Here is a 23,235-nt window from a genome sequence, read left to right on the forward strand (position 1 = left end):
AAATCTTAGGCAAAGACCAGTTGTTCTCAGATAAACCTTACCTAGACATATATTTCTTGATCTGCTATGAATAATTTGTCATCAAGAAAATCAGATTCTGTACTAATCAACACACAAGGCTTACTATAATGAGCAATTAGACACATTTTAACGTGTGTTTACCAGACTGCATGGTGCTCTGTAACCCTTTCTTTCTGGCCTGGCCCCTTCTTAGGTCAGCTCAGCATGGAGGAACTAACTGTTCTCTGCATTCCTCTTCCCGGATGAAGTTTTGCCCAAGTATTGCAGACTACCACTGGGCTTTCAACATCAGTGACACAGTGGCTAGCCAAAGGTAATTTCAAACAAGTAGGAAGTAGGAAGTAAGGCACAGAACGGGTTCTGTGAGATTCAGTGTGTTAAAAGAAGCTGGAAATCTTAGTGAATTTTAAGAAACAGATACTAAACAAGATGGGCAATGTTCACAGGTCTCACAATATCCCCAGGGTACAGAGACCCAAAGTTGCCAACAGAAGATCTGGTCAGGAACTGATTCTGAACCACCCGCACTAGGATTAGAGTTTCAATGACATCCAAAGTCTCTGTCTCTGTACAGGTGCTGAAAACAATGGAAGCCATTATTCAAGTGAGGAAGTTTGTAAAATAATACCGTACGTAGAATTCAAAGATAGTGATGTGGACAAAGATATTTGATAAACAAACAAGGCAGCATGTATTGAGTAAGACTCTTTCTTGTGGCCCTCATAGCTGACTAGTAAACATCTGGCCAACTTTTGTATCAGATCATACACTTGGTTTGTTGGGTACACGATTAAATCTGAGTTTTCTTTTAAAAAACCAACAAGAACCATATTTCCCTTTCTCTCTTCATTTCACTGTTTGATCTTCCTTCTTTGAGACACTCTCCCCTCACCCGTGGCTTCTTACTAGTTTCCTGACCTCAGGGGTGTTCCAAAAAGAAATGCACATATCTAAAGATTCAAAGTTCATCCAATATGAGTTGACCATGCACCTGGGCTGGTTCTGCTCCCAAGAGTATTTGACTTACACAAATTGAACTTGATGGGGAAGAGAAAAAGAACAGGGAGGTAGGAGGGAGGAGGGTTTTGGTGGGTCTGGGGAGGGGGGGAATATAGTCAAAATATGTTGTATTAATTTCTCAAGGAATTAATGAAAAACTTTTAAAAGTAAAAAGAATTTATGAGTTATGAATATGAGGGTTGGGGCTGGAGTTCAGCATACTGAGATCTGGCAGCAGAGTCTCTCTGGAAGCTGATCGCTTTTTAGACACTGCCTTGAACAATGACACACTGAAAGAAAAGTCTCTATTGGTAGGAGATAGCTCATGGAGGGACTGCAATTTAGGAGGCATAACCATTAACATTTGTAGAGGATTTTTTTTTCTAATCTTAGCATATGTCAACAACCTTAACTTCTTAGACATTAAAAATAGGATTTTCTAATTTCAGAAGTGGTCAAAATTTTGGCCTCCATAAACGCAAAAGGAAAATAAATCATCTCCTTAAGAGTATCGCAAAGTTACTGTAAAGCTGGAGAAGAAAACATGTCTGAAATGTTTCATTTTCCTTCTGCCATTTCTTTCTGTCTTTACAACATTTTATTCTTCACAGTCAGGATCAAAGATGAGTCATTGTGGATACTGTCATACTATTTTGCAGTTTTTCCTCCTCGTGACATTTAGAAGTAGCAAAGTTGAGAATCTGCTTTTAATTCATCCTTACGAGATATGAATTTCCTCAAATAAGGCTTTTTCTTAAAAGACTCTGGCCTAAGCTGAATTAAATAACTAAAAATTAAATATAGCTCTTAATGCTTCTGAAGATTAGCATTGTGATATAATCTAATTTCTATTATCCTGCCTTTTTATTAGCATTTAAATTTTTATAAACATTTGCTGGCTCAACACGGATATTATATTCTTGTTAATGTTATCTGTCTGATGCACTCTCTTATTCATTATAACTGCTAATATTGTTTAACTGTTTGAGAGTTATTAATAATTTTTGTATGCCAAATTAACAGCTTTCAAAATCAGCATTAATTATTTCAACATTTTATTATTGTAACAAATAAATATGCTTAAATACGTTTCAACTGTCTGAAGAAAGCCATGGAGGTTTTCATTCCAAGTTAAGTCTAGAATATTAACTTAAATCTGAAAATAGATAGAAACGATGGTTTAGGTGTTGAATAAATACAGGAGCCAGATATAGTTCCAGTTCTGACCCCAGTGTTTCATTCCTGATGGTGTAATGTCTTTGGTACCAAATCCTTTGAGAAAAGCACAGATAAGGGACAAGAAACCAGTGAGGGATCTTCCTCTATCTTTCAAAGTCTGACTCCAAAGTTGTGACAAGTTTCATTCATTGTCTAGCTACTAGGGCCAAATTAAGGACCAAGACATCTCTTTTTTAAAGAATTGCATTTCAAATTGTGAAAAAGAAAACAACCAAAACCAAAATGTTTCCAGAAGAGGACACCTGTGTTAGCATCAACCTTTAGAATATCTACCTAAAGATGAGTCATCGAGTAGTTCCTTTGTTTATGTTTCCTACTGTGTGTATCACTGAGATGCGCACATCAGATACTCAGTGTTTCTCTTCATTGAGCCAATGGTTTTGAGAACAACTGCAAAAGTGACCAATAGATGCCTAAGTTACTGACTTGCTCAGGTTTTACAAGCAGACACACGTACAGAGAGGGAGAGGGAGAAGGAGAGGGAAAGGGAGAGGGAGAGGGAGGGAGAGGGGGAGACAGAGAGAGAGAGAGAGAGAGAGAGAGAGAGAGAGAGAGTGTGAGAGAGAGAGACCTGTTATACCATTCAGGAAGAGCCTGCAGATAGTTCCCCTGGACCTTCATTTGGAAATCTATGGTCTAGAAGCCACAGATCTTGTCATAACCGGTTGTTGGAAGAACCAGCCAATGACTATTCTGTGAATCTCAAGATTTGTCCATGGGTCTTCAAACATGCCACAAACACTGAGTGAAGTTAGACTCAGTGATCAGGGTCAGAAACACTGTTTGCCTCCCTTCTTTATAAATACAATGTTTAATGTACATTGGAGGGACCTCTGACCTATTTTGATTGATCATTTTAAGTTACTGAGTAAGGTTTCTGTTGGTGACTGAAATCATGAACTCTTTTAACTTTACATCACACCTACTGAAAATTAAACTAAAATTTAGAAATTGTACCTAAAAATGGCAGAACTTCATGCTAACAAGCCACACATGATGGATGGTGATACAGGACAGTACCAAGCTTTACATTCTGCCCACCAGCGGATCTCAGATCACTCACCTTTCAGAAACACAAAAGAACACTGCTCAGGGTCATGGAAAGTGCTTGGTGGCCCACCTCATGTCTAGGGGCCATGTCAGGATCTAAGAGACACAAGACCTCATCATATGAATCCCAGACATCTCCCTCCACTGATTTTGAGTACACAGCCTGGCAGTTGCATTATGTGACAGGCGGACTTGACCACAATGTTCCAGAAAGGACTGTCTAGGGATGTCAGGATGCAGAAGGTAGAGTGAACCTGAGTTGTAAGTTCTTTTGACCATCCAAGAAAAAGCCAGAGGGTGACTGACCCATTTCTGTCCTAAAGGACAGAATACTCATTACTTTGGAAAGAATTTAAGTTTTAAAGATTTCCTAACACAGATCAAAATCAGTTTAATAATTCTTTTCCTGGATTCCATCCATATGCAATAGGAAACCGTTCTTCTGTAAATGTGATAAATGTGGAGGAAATTCTTTCAAAGTACTGCATTGTACTACTGATTTTTAATAATGTAGGTCAAGTTCCAGGTTCTACGAACCAAGTGATATTAAAGTCTGTCGTTCACCCTCTGCCACCCTTCGCACTCCCCTAGGCCATTCACAAAATCAGCCTTCCACTTCACATCTCTTCATTTAAAATTTGCACATTTATTCCCAGATCCTGAAAGGTAACATCTCACTTGGATAACACAATAACCAATCACTTTTAGTTTATTCTTGCAATGGCTGTATGTTAAAATTTTGATAGGAAGGAAAATTAGAGGGAGGGACGGGAAATGGACTATCAGTTCAGACATGAGTGCCAGCATCTAATACAGTCCCATGACATAGTTTAATAAATCAATAACAAACACAATATCTCATCAGAAATTCAAATACGCACTCAGGGAGATGTATTTGTAAACTAGGTCAAATGAGAGATATCAAGAGCTCATGTCAGGTATTTTGTGAACTGCTTTCTTTCCTAAAGACAAGCAGGAGGAAACCCATTGAGATTTGTTCTTCCTCCTGAAAAAAAAATTGTAAAATATAGGTAAACAATATGAAGGAATAATTGTCAGGTGCTGAGCATCAATCTATGACTGTAAAGATCCTACAGATGTGGGACCCTCTTACAGGCATTGTTTCAGCTTATTGTGAGAAGAGAGCTTTTTTGAGGCTCTTCTAAAAAGCACAGGAACCCAGGAGGTGCTCAGCATGCCTAATGGTTTGGAGGCTTGAGAAGTTGGAGTTAGGAATCCAGGGATGTCTGGTGGCTAAAGATTAAAGGGTAGCATGCAGGAGAGGAGAGAGTTACACAAGAGCACAGCAAAGGGGACCACATACCTATGCACTGAACAGCACATGGATGTGAGCAAATTCATAGACATAAGGAAACCTACTCCTGTTTAGAAAGAGATCCTGCATGGCTCATATGCAGCAGGAAATGCTTGCATCCCTGCCCGTTAGAATGCAGCCCTTCATAATCCACTGGTCATCAGGTAGAGAAAAGGGTAGAGAAAAGCTAACGCTGGTCTAAATATTTGGGGTTTTACTTAAAACACTTAAAAGTAAGAGAGAAAAGAATCTAAACACAATTCCAAACAACTCAGCTATGGTCTCAAAAAAACCCTCAACATTTATGAAAATATCTGAATACAAAGATATCCAATGCTCAACAAGTTAAAGTCTGTCATGCTTGACCTATGATAAAAAACGGACAAGAGACTGCATTCTAGAAGTGTCACTTCGGACTGTGAACCCCACAGACACTGATTCTCTGTGTTTATCCATGTGTAGGACTCTCTAACAGCCTCATGTGTTGCCACAAGAAGGTTCTTTGATGAGTGGTGAGAGGTATACCTGCCTGTAAATATAGGAATCCATATTTAGAATACAAAAATTATGTTGGTCTAGGGATGGGAAAAATGTAGGGTTTTTTCCCTAGGATCTTTGAGCTCTAGCCATGTGTATTTGTCAGTACTTATAGTACCATACATGAGTTCCCTCCCATTGAGTGGGCCTTAAGTCCAACTACACAGCTGCTGGTTAACCCCCAAGATCAAAGTGTCACTACTTCACCAAAAGAGATTATTTGCTGGCCTGGTCATTGTTGTGGTTCACAGACTTTACAGCTGAATGGAATCATTGATTGGTTTACCTGCTGGGCAGTCTGCATAGTACCTTCTAATACTTTGGGAGCTGGTCTTCAGGGAGGAAGCTTCCAGGTCAGGTCCAGCTCCATTGCTCCAAGTCCTGTGTCAGAAGTATGTCCTATCTTTAGCAATAGGGTTTTACCTTCAAGCTCTGTGAGGAAATCAAAAACTGTGGCGATAGCCTGTGTTGTTTGGGGAGCCTATTGAACTACCCTAACCCACAACTCAAAGGAAGGTTTCCTCTGCATGGAGGTGCTGAGTCCTAAGTGACATGCCTACAGTGCAACCTCTATACATAAGGACAGGGAACATAGCAGAACAGGACAGAAAGAACAGTGATGCATCTCTCAACTCTCACCAGCAAAGCTTCCACATGCAACAGATGGTGATTAACCCAGAAGGCCACAACTGGTCAAAGTGCAGATCACAGAGAACTTACTCCTGAACAGGACACCTAGATCAAACTTCTGCCTCTGAAGGCTATGGGATCACTGAAGAAGAGGGAAAATAGGGGGAGCTAGAGGTGGTAACTGCAAGGAAACAAGAGGTTATGAGACAGCTGGGAGGTTATCCATCTAAACTGACAATGGTGACAGCATTCACAAGACCCCTGTCAGCACAAGCCAGACCCAAACCCAGCAGAGAAGTGGGGAAGTGGAAGAAGCCCCGTCCTTAGCTGACAACTGTTGGAAACTGCTGACTACTGGGAGAGGGGAGTTGGTTTTCTTAAGTGTGTGACACTGTACAGGTTAGCCATGCTCCAGCGGATGGATGCACACCCAAGGACACTTAGAGGCACAAACTTGGCTTTATAAGCCTTAACACGTATGATAGAGTACATGAAATATGACGGGGGTCTGTAAGTGCAGGTGGGAATGCGGATTTTAGTATGAGCAAAATACATTGTATAAAATTTGCAAAAACTCAATTGACCAAGAAGGTGAAGGAGAAAATAATAAAATAAAGTTAAAAACTGGTCAGTGGAAAGTGACCTAAAATTCCACAGGTGATGGAGGTAGTGGAACAGGCACTAAAGGGCTCATGTTCGTCATCAAGGTGAACGACTGAAGATTTTAAGTACAGATGAGAAAGACATGGGCACAGTGTAAATGGAACATAGATACAGAGATTGCAAAGTCCACACGGAAAAATGCCCAACATATAATTAACGGCAAATGAAATGTGGCAGAAAGATTAGCAAACTTAAAGTCACTGCAATGGAAAGTTCCCAAAATGGGAAGGAGAGAGAATGGGAGGGAGGGAGGGAGGGAGAGAGAGAGAGGGAGTGGTGGCACAGGCCTTTAAGCCCAAGACTTGGGAGGCAGAGACTGGTGGATCTCTATGAGTTCGAGGCCAGCCTGGTCTACATAGTGAGTTCCAGGACAGCTGGAGCTACAGGGAGACCCTGTCGCAAAAAGACCTCCTCCCCTCGTTAGCTCCCTCCCTGCTTGGAGGGCTCAGCCGTCAGTCCTGGGAGCCCACCGAACTCTTCCCACTTTTGCTGCGTTTTCATTCTGCACTTTATCATTCAAGTCCTCTTCTAGCGTCCTTGATACAGTGAACTGGATGAGAACGCCCACACCTGGCCCCCGTGCCTGCGACTGGTGCTTTATGTGGTAAAAGGAGAGGTTCTCTTAGAGAACCTCCCAACAGGAACGACTTGTGTTTTCCTGGTGGGCTTGAAATGCAGCTCATGTAGCTTTATAAGAGGCAGCAAGAGGGGGTCCCAAGGGAGCAGCAGGGAGACAGAAAGTACGGTTCAAAGTCTGTGCCCTGATGCAAGTTTCTCCAGAGGGAGGGAGAGAGAGGGAGGGAGAGAGAGAAAGTTCTTGAAGAAATGAAGAGCAAACAGCTGTGACTAAGATCTAATGGAAAGTTTAGAAGGACTAGAAAGGAACGGCCATTGAAGAAATAATGGTCACCTGCTTTGCAAGTTTAATGAAATCTTATACTTTCAAGTATTTTAAAGCAACCCGAAGCCTTTTACATTGAAAAAAAACAGCATGTATCATAAAAAAAATTGTTAAAATCCCTAATGAGGACAAACTCTTGGGGACTGGGGTTTGAGGCATGGTAGAACATGAGGCCAAGGAGGAACTACAGTGGTCTTGGATCAAACTGATCAAACACTGAACTCAATCTTTAAAAGATTTAAAAAATAATAAGTCAACCAAGACATTTTCAAATATCTTTCACAAGTGGAGAGATGAAGGTTTTTAGCTGTAGAAAACCAAAACAACTTACCATTAACAGCCCAGGTTTATGAGGTAGGTCAAAGGACATTTTATGGGCAGAAGAAAATCTAAATCTGTACAAAGAATTCAAGAACATTAGAAATGATAAATACTCAGATAAATATAAATATTTATTATTGATCTCTGAGTATGCAAGATTGCTTAAGGCAATCACTATACACCATAGACTATACACTATAGACTATACACTAACACTATAGATTCATAGTTTATTTTAAAGTGAAATATGAAAATATTTCTAAAACTATTAGGCAAAATTTGGAGTTTTAGGATAATGAATGATTCTGCCTCTTTGAGGCACATTATCACTGGAAGGGAGGTGGTCGTAAATTAAAGCATCTGAACATCTGAACAACCTGAGGGCTGACAAGGCAGAGTCACAGTTACCCAGGGACAGGAAACTCAAGCTCTCAAGCATTCTGGAAGAAGCCAGGAAAAAACAGGAAAAGGACCACAAACAGAAGAGTCAAAATTAAAATGAAAGGTATGACAGCCATCTCAGCAAGCCTGGGAAGCTCTCCCTGCCTGTCAGGCCATCTCAATGCATGTGACTAGGCACCAATGGGAAATGTATTTGTCTGTGTGTCTGCAGGTGCACATGAGTTAGCATGAGGTGGAGGGCAGATGCAAACCCTGGGTATCATTCCTCCAGCACTGCTCACCTTGTTCCTTGAGACAGGAGCTCCCTGGTCCGGAGTTCACCAAGCAGGTGGGACTGGTTGGCCAGGAAGATGCCAGGACCTTCCTCTCTCCTGTTCCCAGGGGCTGAGTGAAGAAGTGTGCATTACCATACCTGGCTTTTTATGTGGGTTCTGGCTATCAAACTCAGGTCCTCATGCTCCCAAGGCAAGGACTTCACTGACTAAGCTCTATAGATCATTTCTGAAAAATCCACTTGTCATGGTGGGTGTTCAAACTCAGGTCTTAATGTTTGCATAGCAAACACTTTATCTACTGAGCCATATCACAAGCCATCAATCAATATTTTTAAAACTGCTTAAAGTGCAAATCTGCCTCTTATGTAAGAACCCAACAAGCATGGGCCTGTACTAGGGGCTAATCTGTGTCTTTGAATGTGATGATCACTGAAGGTTTATGGTCCAGAAAAAGCAAGGATCAGAGAATGTCTTTGCTTCCTGAGACAGCTGTCAGGACATTTGTACAATTTCTGTTTTCATTTGGGTAACTTTTAAATATGATAAACCTCTGGATTTTGTGTCTATTGTCAAGATAAATGTGTCAAATAATTCACTAAACATCAAATAATTCACTGAAGGTATTTTATAATTCAGTTCAAAGGCCAGTAAACAACATAATGATCCGCTCCTCACATATGTGTTTGAAAATTTGTCCAATCCTGGTCATGGCTAGAGGGTTCAGAAAGTCCAAAAAGAAATAGTTAGAACTGCCTTAAAAAAACACAGAGATAATTAGAAAAACTTGAAGAGCAAAATAAGGAAAACAATACCATCATTATGATTTCACAGAGTTCTCATGAGAAACATGTGCAGAATGGTATGAAATACCCACCCAGGTGTTGGTGCATTGCTGGCACTCCATGTATGGTACCAACCATTGGTGTGTAATGATGGGGCTGGGCTGGGACACTCCTTCAGGTACTGTGGTTCTGTGATGAGACTAATATAGCCACGGACCATTTTTCCTGGTGTTCACCTAGCATTTTTATTTTTATTTTCACCTCTCTATGAAGGAAAAAAAAGCTTACTTTACTCAGTTAAGCACATGTGTAAAGTTCATAGCCAACAGTTATCCTTAAGGAAAACAGATGGGTTTCATAAAAGCCATGTTTCCAGTAAGGGCCAAGTCTCACTGTGCTGGATAGCTTTAGTGTCAACATGACACACCTGGGTTGAGGGAGCCTCAACTGGGGAATTGCCTTCATTGAACTAGCCTATGGCCATGTCTGTGGGATGTGTTCCTGTTGAGTGATATGGGAGGGCCCAGCCCACTGTGGGTGGTGCCACCCTGGGAAGGTGGGCCTGTGTTGCATAAGAAGGCAGCTTGAGCAGGGGCCAGGGGAGCAAGCCAGTAAGCAGTGTTCCTCCATGGCCTGTGCTCCAGCTCCTGCCTCCAGGTTCCTGCCCTGAGTTTCTACCTTGGGCTCCCTGATGAACTGTGACCTGGGATATGTAAGCTAAATAAACCTTTTCCTCCCCAAGTTGGTAGTGGTCAGAGTGTTTTGTCACAGCAATGAAGAAAAAAACTAGGATGCTCACCTTACCCTTCTAAAAGTCTGGAAGTGGGGGGTGGGGCACAAAACAATCATTAAGGACTGATTGGAGAAGAGGCAGGTGAGGTCAGTCCTGAAGAAGTGTACTTGGAATGCTTATGAGTTCTGTTTCGTTAAGAGCCCATGTTTTTGATGGACGCCTGTCTGGAAGCAATGTGGGTGCTCCAAACACAGGGCCTCTTAAAATCTTTGCCTCTTGTTTTCAATCGATTGCCTACTTTGCAGGTGCCCAATGTCCCCATGGTTTCAGGAATAACAAACAAGCGTTTCAAAAGATCTGATTTCTGGTGTAGATATTGACTTGTCTGTATCCGTTCTCACAACAGAACCTCTTAACTCCCACTCTTAGTCAAATTAGAGAAGGAATGTAAACTAGAATCCATACTCCTTAAGTTTGTACATATTTATATGCATTGAATTACATTTAAAACTATTTTTAGTTTCCTAAATTGTTATGGTCGTATACTGCCGTTAGCGACCCCTTTTGTTTCATGCATAGGAGTGTTATGCCTATACAAGCTTTGGCTTATAAAGTAATATTTATGTGCTTTTGTTTTATTTTGTTTTGCTTTTTTTTTTCTTTTGACATAGTCTCACTCTGTGTCTGCACTGGTCTTCAATTCATTGTGTAGCTCAGCCCTGCAATGATCAATTTACCTCTGCCTGCAAAATGCTGAGATTACAGATGTGAATGATGGCATCTAACTAATGCATGATTTAAGGCAGACTTTTCCACCAGCCCTGCCACGGCTCTATGAAATGCTATTAAACATGGAAACTCATAGAGGTTCATTGTGTCCTCAGTCAACCCATTCAGCACAAGCGCTGTTTAGGCTGGGTCAGTGAAGCAGCCATAAGAACAAGAGCTCTGTTGAGGAGAGGAGACATGGTGGGGACACCAGCCTTACATGTCCTGACATTTCTCTTCAAGGGAACTGAGCCAATAGGACATGTATGTATTTATTAGCAACTTAAATAAATATTATTATAAAAATAAAGGGATTTGTTTTAAGAAAGGTCTTAATGCAATTGAGTCAAATTGGTAAGTCTAAAATCTGATAGGAAAGTTTGATTTCAAAGGCCAACATAGTGTGTAACAGAACCAGAATAATCTGAAAGCCACATACTGGGGAAGTCCCTCCTTCCTACCCACGCCTTCAGCCGAGGGGCTGGGACCCAATTATGGTAGACTACTTGTCTTGAAGTCCATTGATTGAAATACAGTTGATACCCAAAAATCTCTGAAGTGAAACAGCAAGAATAATTAATCACCCCTCAGATAAATTTACATACAAAGCACAGAATCAGAGATCCCATTAATAGGAACCAATCAATAACGGCGGGGTCAGGCGAAATAGGAGGATTGGAGGGTCAGAAATCTACTCTGTGACTTAGTTACATACAGGGTGATATATATATGAGAAAGAAAACAGGTGTCATTTTATCCACACACCCACACTACTGGGGACTTATTTCTCATTGAAAGAGACCAGCATAGTTGGAAACAGAGCATTTTTCAATATCCAGATACTGAATTTGAACATACATAGCCATTAACAATCTTTCCCTTCCTATCCAGTGTACTGGAAATGAATGGATAGGAATGCAAGCAGCAGGAAATGAAAACAAACCACCAACAACAAACAACAACAAAAACCCTGTTTCTTTCCACATTTTAAAGTAAAGTGCATATTTTCTCCCAATGGAGAAAACTGGTGGTTTTCCCAAAGCATTCAATTGCTGACTCTTTCTTGTTAATCGGGTATCAGATTAAATACCACTTTTCAGAGAGTCCTTTTGTTTTCAGAATTAAAGAGCTGCATCTCAGTTCCTTTGGGTATGTAACATGCAGTTCCCATGTTTACAGCATTTCAAATACCTCTGCATGTCTGTCCCATGCCTATCACAGGGTGTGTAAGGAATGCTAGTCCACATGAGGGGCAGGATTGCTGTTCCTCCCTGACACGTTTCCAGGGTCTGGAGCAGCTTTTCAACACAACGAGAATCCTCAGTTGAGGTGCCTCTGACAGCTGTTGGATACGCTTGTCCTCCGGGTGACCAGCAGTCCATTTTTCTAGCTTCTCTCCGCTTGCTCTAATCACCTCAAACTAATTGCACTATGAGACAGTCACTGCTCCCACCCAGTCAGTCAGCCTTGACTGCATAAGGAGGAGGGACTAAGGAGAGATACCTGGGAAGCCAGGGCATGGGAGGACACTTTGCCATCTCGGACCTGTGTCAGCAGGTCTGGAAGCTGCAGATGAAATGCAGGAAGACAAAGGCCCAAGGGTGTTCATACCTTTGTAAGTACCCCTCACTGCCATCACATGCTCAGTTTCAAGCTTAATAAATCCTGTTTTCTAAACTGTAGTTTGGAGGAATATTGTGTTGGTTTGTTTTAAGGACAGGAGGAGGAGAGGGCGGGGCTGGGAGCATGTGGAGGCCGAGAGGGTGTGCCTCCCAGCAGTAAATTCAACTTATACTGCTGTAGTCCATTTTGTTTAGATTTATGCTCCAAATCCATAAAGAGAGTTTGAGATGACTGCATGGATAAGTGAGTAACTGAACAGAATACACTCCTTCGTTCACTAAACAGGGGCTTTGATGATTCCCGAGAAATCTAAAGGGAATACATTTGTGTACACCTATAAACAGCCATTTTCAGACCAGTATATAATGGCTTGATGATGGTGGTAGGGGCCTGAGGGAGCTGGTCACTTTGCATCTGCTGTCAGGAAGGGGAGGAGATGAATATGTATGCCAAGCTCACTTTCTTTTTTTAAAACAGACTGAGATCTCATCCTAGGAAATGATTCCACCCATGGTGGGTGGGTCTTCCATACTCAAGTCACGGAATCAAGTTAACCCCCACAGTAACGCTCAGAGGCCCATCTCCCAGATGATTCTAGGTTCCATCACGTTGTCAGCTGAGATTAACATCACACTTTCTTTTTCTCACCTTGTGGGGGAAATTCTACATTCAAGCCACCACTGGAATCATGCCACCTACATGCCTACATGTTATGTAAGGAGAGAACAATTTTCAGGACTTCAAATTATTCTAGTATCAAATTTTTAACTTTCATTTTAGCTTATCTTTTTAATGACATGAAAGTAGAAAGTAGCAGGCTGTGAAAAGGACATGCAGAGGAATGTGACAGGGACAGGATGGGGCACAGGGATAGGAGGGTCAGGATGGGGCACAGCACAGGTACGAGGGTCAGGACGGGGCACAGCAGAGGTACGAGGGTCAGGATGGTGCACAACAGGGATAGGAGGGTCAGGACAGGGCACAGCACAGGTACGAGGGTCAGGATGGGGCACAACAGGGATAGGAGGGTCAGGACGGGGCACAGCACAGGTACAAGGGTCAGGATGGGGCACAACAGGGATACGAGGGTCAGGATGGGGCAGAGCAGGGATAGGAGGGTCAGAAGGGGAACAGGATGGGGCAATGGGGTAAATATGTCAAAATACATTCTGTAATTGTGTGACAATGTCATTATCAAATCCATTATAACATAATTAATATTTGCTAATATATATTTTAAAATTCCACCTGTGTTATTATAATGCCAATAATAATCTGAGGGGATTATTCATCACTTTCCAAAATACTGTGTTCTGTTTTTAGATTATTACAATTGTTAGACTTTTTTTCTTTGTAAACAGATCTTGGGAACCTCATGCTCCATTCTAGTGCCCACCCAGCTCTTCAAACATCTACCTATTGGAAACTGCCAGATGTTTGTTCAAAGAAGCTCTTCTCTCAACTTCTCTCTAAGTCACTTTATGAACAGCACAAGACTATGTTTCAGATTATAATCAAGTATCATTTTTAACCAAAAGCATATAGTACCTACTACACTCTCTGATCTTTCTCACTAGACTTGGCTTTTGGATGAGTGTTAGCTCTTTCTATAGGTTAAATCCTTCTGAAAATTAAGAAGATTAAATAATACTGAAGTTTTCAGAAGATGTGTTACAAGTTTTGATGACAATTCTGAAAGAGGAATTCAAAGAATGTCATCATTCAAATTGTGGCATAAAAGAGGAATTCAAAGAATGTCATCATTCAAATTGTGGCATAAGTATTTAAATAACCAAGGGACATAATAATTGGCTGTGAAGTCTTTTTTATTTATATTTTATTTTGTTTTATGTAGGGACAAGGTATTGCTATGTAAATCAGGCTGCATTTGAACTTGCCTTTCTTTTTTGCTAATTGGTTTTGAATTTACAGAAAGTATCACACCTCTGCCATCAAGGTGCTGCGATTTCAGCTGCCAAAGTCGTAAATTCTGAAATTACAAAATAATGACATTATATGACAGTCATATTTCCATCACATACAATATTAAATAGCATAGAGTATAAGATGACATGTTAAATAGCATTAATATTAACAGATTGAATAGAAATCCCAAGCCACACATGAAAAAGACAGACAGAAATTGAGAGGCTTTTCACTTTTGACTGGAATAAAGAAGGCTTCATGAGAGGGTCTGAGTAGATTTGAAGGATGGATAGCTTATTCTCCTCCATGGTCATTCCAGTCAAACTGGTTCTCACCTGGCAGCTGCCTCTCTGAGCTTTAGCTCCCATGGTGTCAGAAGGTGCTGTACAAGCTGCAATTATCAGCTTGGAGAGCAGTTATCAACCTTGCTACCCAGGCATAAAGCCTGCCAACTGCAAGGTCTGGCCTGACAGGTACCTCCAGCATTGTAACAGTGGCACTCATATCTCTGTGGTAACCAACAGCTGTATGATTAGACTTAAGGCCCTACTCAATAGGACAGAATTCATGTCTGAACTGTAAACCTAGCCCAAAGTCCGTGGCTGTGGAGGTCACAGACACCAGAGGAAAACATCCTGTCACGATTTTGCTAAATTAATGTAGTTTCCAGGTGTTTTTTAAATACTTATCTTCATACAGGCAGACAAGTGGAACTTTCACCCCTCATCAAGGAAGCTTCTTTTTTTTCCGGTCTTTTGGAGACAGGGTTTCCCTGTAGCCCCAGCTGGCCTAGAACTCACCAGTTAGACCAGGCTGGCTTCAAGCTAACAGAGATCCACTTGCTTCTGCCTCTTAGTGCTGGGATGAAAGGTGTGCGCCATATGTGGGGCTAAAGAATCTTCTTTTTGTAGCAAATGGAGGCTCTGATGTATCTGCAACTGGTCAATATGCAGAGAACAAGTGACTGTACATTCTTCAGTCCCAAATGGAACATCGATAACACAATGCTGACTCCTCAGGGAACATTCAGAAGAGGTTCTGGAAAGATTGTAAGATCCAGAGCTTTCTGACAACTGCTGCGTGGTAGTGTCCTGGCTATGGTACAGATTTTGCACCAACTAATTCTCAAATACATGGATGTCTGAACAAGGTATGTACTGAACCAAGCCGGTAGACATGCCAACATGGGTAGGGGAAATGTTTACAAGGCTGTACCTAGGTGAAGAGCAGTCCATGGCTGCTGGGGAGGAAGAATCAGCTTTCTTCAGGGACAAGCTCCCTGATCAGCTATTCAATTCCAAGTGGCCAAACAGAGAGAGAGAGAGAGAGAGAGAGACAGAGACAGAGACAGAGACAGAGAGACAGAGACAGAGAGAGAAAGAGAGAGAGAGAACACAAGTATAGTAATTTACAAGAGATCTTGAATTCAAGAGGGGTTGTGGGGGACATGAGAGGAGCAGAAGGGGGAAGGAGGGGTTGACATGATCTAAACAGATCTTAGCTCTCAGACTGCCCTCGGTCACAGGGATCCTATCCCATCCCAGATCTTCCCTATCTTATCTTGGCAAAATCAACCCTGCCCTCTCAGCTCTGCCCATCCTGGGTCTCAGGAATGCACCCCTGCCCTGGATTGGTGGTTTGGAGCTTGATCCTTGAGACCTGCCTGTGTCCCTCAGTCAGAGCTCTGTCCACTTCATGTCCCCCTAAACCCCCCGCCCCTACCCCAGATCTATGAATGCCCACCCTAACCTACCACCCAACTCGCTCACCTAGCAGTTCCATTCTAATCTGCTGATCCAGGACACAGTGGAGTCAGTCCTGAAATCGCAACTTAAAAAATTGTCTGTTCAACAAAAGAAACAACCAAGGAAGTAAAGAAGAAACTCATTGAGTGGGAGAAAATCTTCACCCGTTATATATCTGACAGAGGATTGATATCCAGAATGTACAAAGAATTCAAAAAACAAAGAAGCAAGGAGACAGATGAACAATTAAAATACGAGCTGTGAATCTGAACAGAGAGTTCCCCAAAGAAGAAATTAAAAGGGACAAGAAACATCTTCAAAAATGTTGAACAGTCTTAGCAATTAGGAAAATGCAATTCAAATGTAATGCAATGAAATTTTAGATTTTAACTTACCCCTGTCAGATGGCTAAGATAAAGAGAACAAATAACAGCAAGTGTTGACTAGGATGCAGGGAAAGGGGACTGCTCATTCACTGCCGGTGGCATTGCAAACTGGTGCACCCACTGTGGAAAGTAGTGTGGATACCTCTTTAAAAACTGAAAATAAATTTGCCATACAATTCAGTTATACCACTCTTTGGCATATAACCAAAGAACTTATCCTTATGCAGAGATACTTGCACAGCCATGTTTATTGCTGCTCTTTTCACAATAACTAAGAAAGGAAAACACTCTAAATACCCCTCAACTGATGAATGGCTAATGAAAATATGGTACACATATATAATGGAGTTCTACTCAGGGGTAAAGAAAGATGAAATCATCACATTTGCAGGTAAATGGTTGAAACTAAAAACTGTTATTCTGGTAAAGTAACATAGACTCAGAAAAACAAGTGACATGTGCTCTCTCTTGTTTGTGGATTTTATCTCCAAATTCTTAGATGTGAGTATATCTCCCGCTGTAACAGGAGCCAGTAAAATAAAAAGGAGTCGTGGGGGTAATGGAGAAGAAACTTGACAGAGGCAGAAAGTAGAAGACAGGTGTTACAAAGTGGGAAATGGGGTATTTATTTGGGAAGTGAGGAGGGAGGTTTATATAAGAAACCATGGGGTAAATGGAAAGAAGGAGCTCAGACAGAGAGATGGCTAGAGACGAGCATTATTATCAAGGAGGAAATAGAGAAAATGGGGCTACTTTAATTGGAGAGACAAGAGGGTGGTTTATAAGGAGGAAGAGAGAGGAGAGATGAATACTGCTTAGGTGATGTGAAAAACCAGAGGGAAATGTATTATTTCAAGAGCTACTGAAAATATATGGATTATCTGTATGAATGTACACGTAATATATATGAATGTACACATACATGAATGTGCACATTATATATATACATATATATTCATATATATACATATGTATTCATATATATACATATATATGTATATATATGTATGTATGAATGAGTACAGGTGTATAGTTGAAGGTTATACAACAAGAAACACGGTGCCCAACAGGAAAAACCACCATTAGAATTGGTCAGGGCAGTCCGAGAGACTCTCAGAATAACACAGTCTATTTCCATAGACCTTGATTTACTCTCAGTACTTGAGTGCTACTTCACCCTGCTGTGAAGGCAGGCTATATTTGCAACATAGGACTTGAAACGATGGAGCTGGAATGGATCAGGAAACCTCCCTGAAGACTGTCTCTCGTCCTATCAGAGGACATTGCAAGATGCTAAGGGAGAAAATCAATCGAAGATCTACCCCAGGTGCAAGGCCTAATGACCACAACAATGACCAGCCCAGCTGTCTCTTGCTACTGGTACAGCAGTGGCAGCTCCATGAAAGGCAACTTCTGGTAGGACTTTAAACATAGTCAAATCACATGGCTGGAGAGTTCATAGGTCCCAGGGAAAAACCTCGCTCTGTCACATCCCTAGGCAAGCCTAACTTACTCCTGTATACTGAATATAGATCTTTATATTTACAGACATGAATACCTCTCACTACTCATCAAAGAAGCTTCTTTATGCAAAAGGTAGAGAACAAAGTTCCACATCTAGTCACACAGAAAAAATAAGTGTGAGTTGTCCAGCCCCAGCGGCACAACTACAGTGGAATCTCTACACCTAAGACTCAGGGAGCACAGTGGAACAGGTGGGAGAGAGAGCACTGATGGAGCGCTCAGCTCTCACCTGTGAAGCTTCTTCATGCAACAGATGGGGATTAACACAAACGCACAGCTGGCCGAAATTAGAGAATAAGAGACTGCAGAGCATATGTCTCTGGGTAGGACTCATGTTAAACCTCATCTATCCAGGGCACAGGGACCATTGTGGAAGAGCGGACGGAAAGACTGTAGAGCCGGGAGTGCTGGATCAGCACAGGGACACAGCATTTTCCAGGTGGCTGGGAACTGGCTCCCGTGAACTCACAGCAATGCTGACGGCATATTCAAGATGCAGATTCAAGCCAGACAAAAAGCCAGCACAGGACTGGGGAAACTGGTAAGAAGCCCTAACCTTAGCTGAGGAACTATTGGCAACTGATCACTGCTGGGTGAAGGAGAGTTGGTCTTCTTCAAGGGACGGATACTAGATAGACCAACTAGGCTCCAGGTAATGGAATCACACCAAGGGACATTTGCAGATGGAAAATGATTTGACAGACCTTAGTATATTTGACAGAATACATGAAATCCTGTGGGACGTCTATTCAGGGGCAGATGAGTGAAGGGGCCTAAACATGAATATGGTGAAGTATATGAAGTGTGCAAAAATTCAATACATGTTTTTAAAAAGAGAAATTCAAAATCAGTGTATTAATGTAGGAAATTGTCAAAAAGTAGAATTTATATATATATGCACTTACACACATCAATTGACCTCATTAGAAGACATTCTTCAGTAGCACAAGCGTCTTAGTCTGTTCAGGGTGCTGTAAAATACATTGTGGTGGATAACAATAATGTTACCCACACAGCCATGGAGGCTATCTAAGCCACAATCGAGGGACTACAGATTCAGGGTGTGGTTAGGACTCGGTCTATGTTTCAAAGACTGTGCTTCTCACTCACCCTCACAGGACATAGATATAGAACGCCTCCCTCAGACCGCGGTTTAGGGCACCATCTTAACTTCCTAACCTCGTCTACTCCGGAGGCCCCACCCCTTAATATAGACACTTTGGAAGTTAGATGTTAACATATGGGCTTTGGAGGTCACAAATGCTTAGAAAACTGCTATATTCTTAATAATTAGAATAAAATGCATTTAGCTTTACCTAGGAAGGTATCTGTAAGGTCAGTGTAGGGAATCCACTCAAAACAGGGTGAGGCTTGTGGAAAGTGAAAAGTCAGACGTGGACTTTATTGTTCCTGCCTGTGGATTGCATGCTGAGTTCTCTTGTCTATCAGGGCCACTACTTTCCCACACAAGTAACATGTTCTATCACAAATGCCCCCAAATAAGGTGCCTCCAAACCACGTCAGTCAGAACAGGCATCTGGGAATATTTCCTATCAGGGATGCAGCAGAGGATTGCTACAACTCTGTGATTAAAGATCTCCAACCACTCCTCACCTGCACACTTTTACAAATTTCTTTAGCTTTTTCTTCCTACAAAGAAGCAATAGTACCAAACTCTGAATTCTGACTTTCAAACAAAAGCAAAAAGTGGAACTAGCAGATGAAAACAGCACATTCAGAAACTCCAAGGCAAGTTTAGAAAGGAGTCTGGAGGTCCTGGCCTGTCCGCTCCTGGAGGTCCTGGCCTGTCTGCTCTTGGCACATGCAGGCACAGAAGTCGAAGTATTCTAAAGGCCATTTGTCACCTCTGGGCTTTGCTTTCAGAAAACACTGAAGAACATAATTTAATCAACTCTTCCAAAGAAATGTAATCACAAATTAATTGGAATTTAGGCAAATCAAAATATTTGGGTTCAGACAAACACAAAATACACAACACATAAGAAACACTTCTGGGCTGGTGTAGTTTTCTGTAGTCTATGTGTAAGCAAACAGCTCTGGGAGCACTTGGAAAGGAAGGGGTTGAGAAAGACTATTTTGTACCTTATAAGAATTCAGGCTGGTCACCTAGGATTTTTTTCTTAGCCCTTTTAACCAAAATTTTAATCTGCAGAAAATATGTCAAAAATGAGTCAATAGAAAAGCTTTTTTCTGAAGCAGGGATCTAGCAACAAACACTGCACAACTGTCACTGTTTAAACTGTGGCTTACTCATGAGCAATTGAATCTCATTATTTCAGCCAAATTATGTTATACTGCAGTGAGAAGCCAAGGAGAAAAAAATTGAACTGTTTTTATTTCTGCACTTCAGATTTCAATGATAAGAAAAAACACTTAACGTCTAAGAAAACATGAGTGTCTTTCTAGCCAACAGGGATATCTCAAGATTAACTAGGACACACTGTTGACCAAGAAGATCAGGAAAACAAGTCAATGATATATAAATTATATATGCATATATATAACATATCATATACATGATCACACTCTCTGGTTGGCAATCTTTAACACATATATAGTCTACGTAGTAACTTAGAGAAAAATTTTACCATGGAGAAAGTACACAGAGATACAGACAAGTATCTAATAAGCTTACTAATGTCTATACATTATAACTAATTCTAAAAAGACAACCCTGAGCAGAAGCAGGTGCTATGCTGTTACCCTGTGTCAAGTGGATCATCTTCTAAGGTTACAGAAACACTGAGTAGCTTCTGCAGATGTGAAAACTGAGACTGAGATCATTAAAGGATTCACTTGAGTTACAATTACAAAATTGAAATACAATTCAAACTGGCTTTAAATTTAAATAAAAAGAGGAATATCTTTTATTCATGAGTCTGAGCTGTCCAGTGGCAGCTGTAACCATAGAGTAAGAAAAACATGGGGACTGGGGGGTGTTTCATTTGTGGGTTTGGGTGTATGCGCTGTCTTTTGCTTCATGCCTCTTGACCCGTGTTCTTGCTGAGTTTTATTCTCAGATACCGTCCCCTACAGTGGCAGAGACTCATCTCTATGTGAGTCTTTGTGCATAACTGAAGGCTACATAACAAGAAACAGTGCCAGGCAGGAGAAACCTTCTTTTGATATGTTGGCCAGGGTGGCCCAAGAGAGAGAGAACAATAATCAGTGGTCCAACCCCAACTTTAAGGCCTAAAAACCACATCAATGACCAGCGCAGCAAACGACATTTGTGTAGTAGTGGTAATTTTATCTTGGAGATAATCAACAAGCTACCTAATTGGACTTAAAGACCACTCAATGGGAGGAAACTTATGGGTGATTCTGTAAACATAGCCAAATTTACATGGCTGGAGAAGTCTTAGATATTACAGAGACAATCCAAAGACTGCCAAATCCCTAGGTAAGTGTAACTTCTTACTATGTGCAAAATATGGATCCTTATATACAGACAAATATCCCAGTGACCACTCATCACAGAAACTTCTTTTGCAACGGATGGAAACTATTATAGAGTTTCACAGCTAGTCACATAGACACTGTCTGTGAATTGCCCAAGCCTACGTGGCACATCTACAATGTAACCTCCATTCCAAAGCTCATGGAACATAGAACAAGGGTTAAAAGGGCACTAATAAATATCTCGATTCTCATCAATGAAGCTCCCTCATGCAACAGAGGGTCAGGAACACAAAAGGTCACAAATGGCCAAAGGTGGAAAGTAAGAAACATCTGCAGAGTGTGGGTCATTGGGCAGGACTCATATTCAACTCCACCCAGGGCTCAGGGACCATCGTGGAAGAGGGGGGTAGAAAGATTGTAAGAGGCAGGGAGGAGGCACAAAGCCACATGGAAATAGAGTCCCAAAAGCTCCTGGGACCTTGCTTATATTAACCTATAGCAATAGTGTCAGCATGCACAAGACCTACTCAAGCTAACACAGACAAAACCCCTACAAAGGACTGTGAAAGTGGTCAACAAGCCCCAACTTAGTTGAAGAATTATTGGCAGTTGATCACTGCTGGGTGAGGAAGAGCTGATCTTCTTAAAGGGATGCACTCTGCATAGGCTGCCTAGACCCCAATGGATGAACTTGCACTGAGGGACATCTGGGGACACTAACTTGACATGATAGGCCTTAACACAAATGACAAAATATATGAATTAAAATGGGTTGAGGGCTATGGGAGGGTGCCAGTTGGGATGGGGGAATAAAGATGATTAAGATTGATTAAGATGTTCTATATAAAATACACAAAAATTCGATAAAAATTTACAAAAATATGCATAAGGAGCTACATCGTGGCTAACGCACATAACAAGAGTACTTGAGGAATCAACGTGGGAGAAGAAAGGGGGGGGCGTGTCCTCTCCTCCTGGGCCTGGCGGCTTGTCCTGCAGCCACAGCATCTGTGAGACTGAATCAGGAGGATTGCCATGTTTATCAGGTCAGCCCAGGTGAAAAGTAAGACCCTGCCTCCAATAAATAAGTAAGCAAATAAAGACTCTGATAAGCAAACAAATCAGCAGAAAGCCGAATTTGTAATTTCAGCAAATAAAAAATATCACAAAAGTAAGAATAGAAAATATACCATTAATAAAGTGTGGTCCTGAACACGGGGAGATGGTGCTCCCAGTAAAAGCTAAGGCTGAGAAAATGTCAAGAGCTGGTATTTTAAATGAGCAAGTACTTTACCACCATTAAGATAGGCCAGGTTGTACTGAGCTAGATAAACAAACCCAAATATCTCAGAGAAACCAAGCAAATTTGATATTCTTGCCTAAATACATAGCCTAGTTCATCTGACTGTTCCTCCCTGCGACTACGACAGAGATGATACCGTTATTTTACTCAGGAAAAAAAGGATACCAATCAGCTCAGTGACACATAAATCTTCCACTTGCAAGTGAGGTGGACATTTTCTCTTTATACTTTTTGGGACAAAACCACCTCATTTAATTCATGCTGATAGGGAACAGTTTGGTGAAAGACGTTTATGCAGTTATTCCAAGGAATGCGTTTCTTTTGACTTTGGACCACTGTGTCCACTGAAGGATTTCAGTTCGACCTTTGGCTTTGCCCTGGACATTTTGGAAATCCATTATTTATGCTGTGCTCACCCCTCTGCCCTGCAAAATTACAATTATAAGTCATCTTGCTCAATGAGGAGTCAAAAAGGATTTCCTGCTCAATAATTTATTTGCTGTACTCTATTTTAACATTCCGTATGTTCAAAAACCATTTTCTGTACCTGAAACATATAATACAATCTGATTTTTACGAAAGAAAAATCAGTTGGCAATCACATCAGGACAGAGGAGACATCAAAGAGGTTAACCGAACATTACTTCCAATAGACTATTTTCTGAGAAT

The sequence above is a fragment of the Nannospalax galili genome, unplaced genomic scaffold, assembly GCF_000622305.1.
Source record: "Nannospalax galili isolate Female #2095 unplaced genomic scaffold, S.galili_v1.0 scaffold15, whole genome shotgun sequence".
Lineage (NCBI taxonomy): Eukaryota > Metazoa > Chordata > Mammalia > Rodentia > Spalacidae > Nannospalax > Nannospalax galili.